This window comes from Pelodiscus sinensis, chromosome 19 (genome assembly GCF_052426305.1).
Source record: "Pelodiscus sinensis isolate ZL-2025 chromosome 19, ASM5242630v1, whole genome shotgun sequence".
Lineage (NCBI taxonomy): Eukaryota > Metazoa > Chordata > Testudines > Trionychidae > Pelodiscus > Pelodiscus sinensis.
Window position 1 is genome coordinate 19890763 of NC_143070.1, and position 7893 is coordinate 19898655.

A 7893-nucleotide genomic window follows, 5' to 3' on the forward strand; every position below is an offset into this window, starting at 1 on the left:
TATCTTGGTGCACATAACAGCATTTATTCCACACAGATATGGAAACAAATTTGAGAGAACCCTGCCCCACCTACCCTGTCAGTACAGCCTGAGTGACAGACAGCCTACTCCCTCCCCAAGCCCTATAACATTCTGGTTTCTGCCCGTCACAAAGGAGCGTTTGCCCCAAGTCATTGGCACCACCCAGCTGAAAGCAAATCCAGCACCTGCAGCCAGTTCTATGACATGAATGACTTACTGGCCAAGAGAAGAGAACGAGAGATACTCACAGGGCGAACGCAGCAGCCAGTCACGCACCCACACACACAGTGCGCTCCTGCCTGGCCCAGGGAACAGAGGCGCCTCTGGTGAGCCAGCTCGGTGTGTCCTGTACCATCAGCCCACCAGCTGCAGATCAGGGGCGGATATAGGGCAGGGCGAACGGGGCGGCCGCCCCGGGCCCCGTGCTTCAGAAAGCCCCGCGCATGCGCCGTGGCAAAGGGGGGGCCCCGCAGAATTATGCTTCCCGGGGCCCCGCAAAACGGTCATCTGCCCTTGCTGCAGATTCTTCAGTTTGTGCCTAACCCGCCCCCCACCACCATCCCCCTCCCTCTCTGCCCCACCCCCAGCATCTAAGCCTGGGAGAGAGAAAGTTCTTTCTGCCCTGGCTTGTCCTTTCCTTCCCCAGAGCTCACACTGATAAGAGGCAAAATGCAGGACAATGTAGCACTTTAAAGACTAACAAGATGGTTTATTAGATGATGAGCTTTCGTGGGCCAGACCCACTTCCTCAGATCAAATAGTGGAAGAAAGTAGTCACAACCATATATACCAAAGGATACAATTAAAAAAAATGAACAAATATGAAAAGGACAAATCACATTGCGGAACAGAGGGTTTGGGGCTCGGCTCCTCTTCAAGGGCACAAGGAGGAGGGGAGCGGCCAACAGATTCTTTTTCCCACAATGTTCCACGGTGGCTTGTCTGGTGTCTCAAGCTTCCTGTGCCAGGCAGGAGATACCCTTCTCTTCCCCCCCCACCGCCCCGAACACACCAGGGTCTCACACTTGGCTCTGCTCCTTTCCTGGCCTTGGGCTGCTCCCAGTGTCACAACAAACCCTCGACCAGCCCCTGAGCAACACTGAACCATCACCCAGTGCCACAGGCACAGCGAGTCCCAGGGGGTCAGCACCTGCAGCAACCCCCAGCATTTCCCAGAGTCCAGCCTCTGCCCCGGTCTCTGCCAGTCCAATGCCTGTTTTAATCACATACACATCCCGGGGAGCCAGCTGGCTGCTGGCCCGACAAATGCCAGTGCCCAGGAGGTCTGGGGCCTGGGCACAAGCTGGCACCAGGATGGGCAGGGTCACCCAGGCCTACATGTCTATGGTGAGCAGTTGTGCAATGCACACTGCACACTGACCGTCATGGGGAGCCATATCACATTGCTGGATGGGCTCTTGAATCCCTGGGGTGTGAGATCCTCGTCCACTCCTGTGCCTGTATTGTGGGGGACTGAGCCAGGGTCTCCCTAGCTGAGGGGCAGAAGTTAGAAGGGGTGAAAGAGGGGAGCTCTGAGGGGATGGGGGCAGGGCAAGGGGGGGAGGGATGAGGGAGGCATGTGTCCAGTTTGGGACTGGAAGCCCCTGGCCCAGGCTCCTGGAGATGCCAGGCAGCACCACTGGCCCAGGTTGTCGAACATCCGGTTTGCAGCTCCACAGGCTCCCTGCTAGCCCCTGCGCAGCCCGTGGGGAAGCCCCTGAGTCGGCATATCCGGCTCTTAGCATTGGAGCAACTGGAGGGGCGGGCATCAGCTGGGCCAGGGCAGGACAAGAACTGCTCTTGGGCAGCATGGTGAGCAGGGCTGGCCACTGACCAGGCTCCCTAACCCTAACCCGAGCCCCTTCCCTTCTGCCCCCCCTCACACCCAGTTCCTCCAGAGCCTGGCTGGAACAGCTGCCCCACTGGCAGCCCTGCTGCTTGGCATGGTGCAGTCATGGGGTCAAGGGCAGGGGAGTCCTCAGGTGTGGAGAGCAGATAGGGGCTGGATGAGGGGCCTCAGGTGCAGGGGGCAGGAGAGAGGGATGGGCCAGAGGGGCTGTGTCTACATTGGCATGATCTTGCGCAAATACTCTTTAACGCAAGAGTTCTTGCGTTAAAGTATTTGTGCAAGAGAGCGTCTACACTAGCATGGGCCTTTGCACAAGAGATGTGCTTTTGCACAAGAGCATCTGTGCCACTGTAGACGCTCTCTTGCGCAAGAAAGCTCCGAAGGCCATTTTAGCCATCGGGCTTTCTTGCGCAAGAAATTCATGTTGCCTGTCTACACTGGCCTCTTGTGCAAGAACAGTTGCACAAGAGGGCTTATTCCTGAGCGGGAGCATCATAGTTCCTGCGCAAGAAGCACTGATTTCACACATTAGAACGTCAGTGTTCTTGCGCAAGAACTCCCCACCAGTGTAGACAGGCAGCATGTTTTTGCGCCAAAGCGGCTGCTTTGGCGCAAGATCATGCCAATGTAGACACAGCCAGGATGTCTGGCTCAGGGAAGGGGAGGTGTCACAGCTTCTCCCAGGCTTCCCTCAATTTATTGTTCCCAGCGTGGTATATCATTTGGGAGACACATTAATGTGGCTTGGGGTTTTTTTTGGTGGGGGGGAGGGAGGGAAGAAGTGTCTCTCAACTATGTTTTCAACAACAGGGTTTCATGTTGATAAGCTGAATTTCACAAAACTGAAGACATCCCAGACAGAGATAACAGCCGTGAATACATTGTAGCAAAACACCAACATTGAGTCTGCCACTTGCAGAACCTAGTTTCATTTATAGATGTGGTACAGGAAGAATTAAATGACCCCTAACAAAAGATGGCCAAGTCCACTTTTGCCAGATGTTAAGCACTATGAAATAAAACGGAACACTCAGCAATTGGAGCAAAAATGGTGGAAGCAGAATGCAAGCCACAATTCATTTGGCCAAGCAAGAAAAGATGGAACTCTGTGTTCATGGCTGTGGAGAGAATTTGGTGCATACTGAATGAACAAGGAGAAGGGACCATGAGAAATGTGTTCCCAGAACTCCAAATTAGTATGTAAGAAGCAGTTCTTTGCTTTATACTTTTCTTTTTGTTAAAAAAACAATCCCTGATCATTCTGTATTTTTATCAACATTATGTATTGACTGTTAGACAGACTGAATCCAGCAGGGCTGGTTTTATTGACAGAATATGCCATGGTTGTGGGCCCAGTGCTAAAGGCACTAAATATTCTCCAAGCACAGATAAGCACAGTAATAGAATGGATGCTGCGTAAATTATACCAGCTTCAGGGGATAGCTGAGTTAGTCTGTACAGGATAAACTTTAAAAAAAACCAATAGTCTGGTAGCACATTATATATTAACAAAACATATATGTGGTATCACGAGCTATCGTGGGCACAGTCCACTTCTTCAGATGACCGGTGTTTTGAGTATAGGATGTGCAGAGACAAAATAAATAGGTCTGTACATCCTACACTCAAACCTCCGGTCATCTGAAGAAGTGGGCTGTGCCCATGAAAGCTCATGATACCATCTATATGTTTTGTTGTCTATAAAGTGCTACCAGACCATTTGTTGTTTTTTAAGTTTAAATTATACTTGATGGCTGTGTCTAGACTGGCAAGTTTTTCTGCAAAAGCAGCCGCTTTTGTTGAAAAACTTGCCAGCTGTCTACACTGGCCACTTGAATTTGCGCAAGAACACTGACGATCTAATGTATGACTGTCAGTGTTCTTGCGCAAATACTATGCTGCTCCCATTCGGGCAAAAGCCCTCTTGCGCAAATGTATTTGCGCAAGAGGGCCAGTGTAGACAGCTCAGGACTGCTTTGTGCAAAAAAGCCCCGATGGCTAAAACGGCAATCGGGGCTTTCTTGCGCAAAACTGCGTCTGGATTGGCACGGACGCTTTTTAGCAAAAAGTGCTTTTGCGCAAAAGCGTCCGTGCCAAACTAGACGCTCTTTTCCGCAAATGCTTTTAACAGAAAAACTTTTCCGTTAAAAGCATTTGCAGAAAATCATGCCAGCCTAGACATAGTCAATGGTTTCAAACTGCAAAGGAACAAGATGCCCTCTTGAGGACACTGGTAGATGGACTCCAGTGTGCCATTCAGAAATGTTTTGGTGAAATAATTGAGGACCTGGAGCTAATAAGAGCTGACATCTTGATGCCAAATGTTAGGACCACTTGGAACAAGCATGAAACTGGGATTAGAAAAGGTAAGAGACTACAGGCAGTCCCCGGGTTACGTACAAGATAGGGACTGTAGGTTTGTTCTTAAGTTGAATCTGTATGTAAGTCAGAACTGGCGTCAGCCGCTGCTGAAACTGATCAGTTTCAACAGCGGCTGAATCTGGATGCCAGTTCTGACTTACATACAGATTCAACTTAAGAAACCCAGGCGTCCCCACGTCAGCTGCTGCTGAAACTGATCAGCGGCTGATTCCAGGAAGCCTGGGGCAGAGCAACTCTGCCTCCAGCTTCCAGTAGTCAGCCGCTGGTCAGTTTCAGCAGCGGCTGACTGGGGGACGCCTGGGGCAGAGCAGCTGGGGTGCTGCTGGGTTGCTCCAGTAGCGCGACTTCTCGGCACTATTGGAGCAACCCAGCAGCACCCCAGCTGCTCTGCCCCAGGTGTCCTGATTCAGCCGCTGCTGAAACTGACCAGCAGCGGCAGAATCAGGACGCCTGGGGCAGAGCAGCTGGGGTGCTGCCGGGTTGGTCCGGAGCGGCGCTGCGGGACCAACCTGGCAGCCCCCAGCTGCTCTACCACAGGGGTAGGCAAGAAAAGCCTGGTCTGCGGGGGGGGGGGGGCACTAGCTGCACCCCCCCCAGCAGACCAGGGAGACGGGGGTGGCGGGACCGCCCAAGTCCTCCACGGCTTTGCTCCATCTCCCTGGTGTGCTGACCTGGGAGACGCGGAGCAAAGCCGCAGAGCATGCGGGCAGCGGGACAGTCCAGGCACGCCGCGGCTGTCCCACTGCTGGCGTGCTCCGAGGCTTTGCTCCCCATCTCCCTGGTCTGCTGGTCGGGAGACGGGGAGCAAAGCCTTGGAGCACGCCCGCAGGGGGACAGCTCAAGCGCGCCCGGGCTGTCCTGCTGGGGGCGTGCTCCAAGGCTTTGCTCCCCGTCTCCCTGCAGACCAGGGAGACGGGGAGCAGCTTTTCTCGCCCCGGAGGACGGGAGCGGCGGACCGCGGCGCATCTGGGCATCCCGCCGCTCCTGTTCTCCGGGGCGAGAAAAGCCCCGTTTGTAACTGCGGATCCAACGTAAGGTGGATCCACGTAACTCGGGGACTGCCTGTATGTCATTTTAGACAAATGAAACTGCAAAGAAGCTTGATGTGTCTTTGGCCTCATTAGGAGAGACCATGGATCTGCTGCACTCTTTTTGTAGAATTAGGGAGCTGTGCACCATGGCCAATAGACCTCTGTCTCCATCAGCTGCCTGTGAGAGATTCTTCCGTATGATGGACACATATTTTTTCATAGAAGAGCAAGGATTGGTACATTTGGAAAAAAATGCTCCTATAGTTGAACAAACATTTTGGAAATTAATCATTACAATGGAAAAATGCACACCGTGAATGTGGACAAAATAAATACATTTCTGTAATCTGACTTGTATTTAATTTGGTCCCTCTTCTTCTTTATAAATGAAGGCAGTGAGTATCGTTAAATTCCAGCATTGAAAAATGTATAGTATAGGTGTGCATATAATATAGAATTATATTATAAGTGTTTATATAGAGTGTGTGTGTGTTAATACCACCTGCAAGAACTCGGACGGTTAAGCATAGGGTTCCATAGGACAACCAATTTTTACCTGTGCATACTTAAGTACAAGTAAGATATGATACCTACACCCCACCATCAACTTCAGCCTGGACCTTTCTACACGAGAGATCCATTTACAACCATAGTACAAATCAACAATGGAATACTAGACACCACTCTCTACAGAAAACCCACTGACTCATACAGTTACCTACATGCTTCCAGCTCCCATCCAGAACATACAATACGATCTATCATGTATAGCCAAGCCCTTCGATACAACCGCATCTGGTCTAATCCCACTGACAGAGACCAGAAACTTCAGGATCTCTACCAAGCATTTATAAACCTCAACTACCCACGCGGAGAAATAAAAAAGCAAATTGAAAGAGCCGGACGAATACCTAGAAACCATCTACTTCAAGACAGACCCAAGAAAACCAACAATAGAACACCACTTGTCATCACCTACAACCCCCAACTTATACCTGTCCAACACATTATCAATAAACTACAGCCTATACTGGAAAAGGACACTAAACTCCAAGGCTGTGTCTACACTGGCCACTTATTCCGGAAAATCAGCCGCTTTTCCGGAATAACTTGCCAGCTGTCTACACTGGCCCCTTGAATTTCCGGAAAAGCACTGACAATCTATTGTAAAATCATCAGTGCTTTTCCGGAAAAACTATGCTGCTCCCGTTCGGGCAAAAGTCCTTTTCCGGAAAACTGTTCCGGAAAAGGGCCAGTGTAGACAGCACAGATTTCTTTTCCGCAAAAAAGCCCCGATCGCGAAAATGACGATCGGGGCTTTTTTGCGGAAAAGCACGTCTACATTGGCACGGATGCTTTTCCGGAAAAGCATCCTGCCAATGTAGACGCGCTTTTTCCGGAAATACTTATAACAGAAAACTGTTCCGTTTTAAGCATTTCCGGAAAAGGATGCCAGTGTAGACGTAGCCCAAGAGGCTCTGGGAGACAGACCCATAGTCTCCTATAGAAAACCACCTAACCTCAAGATGATTCTTACCAACAACCACAGGACATACCACACTAATACCAACCCTGGTACCTTCCCTTGCAACAAACCCTGTTGCCAGCTTTGTCCACATATTCACTCCGCTGATACCATTATTGGACCTAACCAAGTGAGTTATAAGATCAAGACCACATATTCCTGCGCATCCAGAAATATAATTATGCTATCATGTGCCAAAAGTGTCCGTCTGCTATGTACGTTGGACAAACGTCTCAGACACTTCGCCAAAGGATCAATGCCCACAAAACAGATATTAGACAGGATCACAAAGAAAAAACAGTTTCTTGCCATTTCAACCAGAAAGGACACTGTCTCAACGACTTAATTACCTGCATCCTGCTTCAAAAGCCTTTTAAAACTGCACTTGAAAGGGAATCCTCTGAACTGTCATTCATGCTAAAATTCAACACTTTGCATGGGGGTCTTAACAAAGACTCTAGTTATCTTACTCTAGTTATCTTCTTCACACAGCGTGTAGTCAACCTGTGGAACTCCTTGCCAGAGGAAGCTGTGAAGGCTAGGACTATAATAGAGTTTAACGAGAAGCTAGATAATTTCATGGAGGTTATGTCCATAAAAGGCTATTAGCCAGGGGATAAAATGGTGTCCTTGGCCTCTGTTTGTTAGAGGCTGGAGAGGGATGGCAGGAGACAAATCGCTTGATCATTGTCTTCGGTCCACCCTCTCTGGGGCACCTGGTGCTGGCCACTGTCAGTAGACAGGCTACTGAGCTAGATGGACCTTTGGTCTAAGGCAGTACGGCCATTCTTATGTTCTTATGTACCCATTACAAAGATAGCTTCCCCAATTATCACCTCTAATATCATTAGCTCACAGACATTTACCTCCCCCCCCCCCCCGCATCCCCCTTCTGTTCTGCAATGTGATTTGTCCTTTTCATGTTTGTTCTTTTTTTTTTAATTGTGTCCTTTGGTATATATGGTTGTAACTATTTTCTTCCACTATTTGATCTGAGGAAGTGGGTCTGGCCCACGAAAGCTCATCATCTAATAAACCATCTTGTTAGTCTTTAAAGTGCTACATTGTCCTGTTTTTTGCCCCTT

General features: G+C 49.8%; 1 protein-coding gene across 1 annotated transcript in view; it reads right to left on the bottom strand.

Moving 5' to 3' along the window:
* The window catches only part of LOC102443998 (uncharacterized), a 293825-nt gene that overhangs the window by 21877 nt on the left and 264055 nt on the right, over window positions 1–7893 (bottom strand).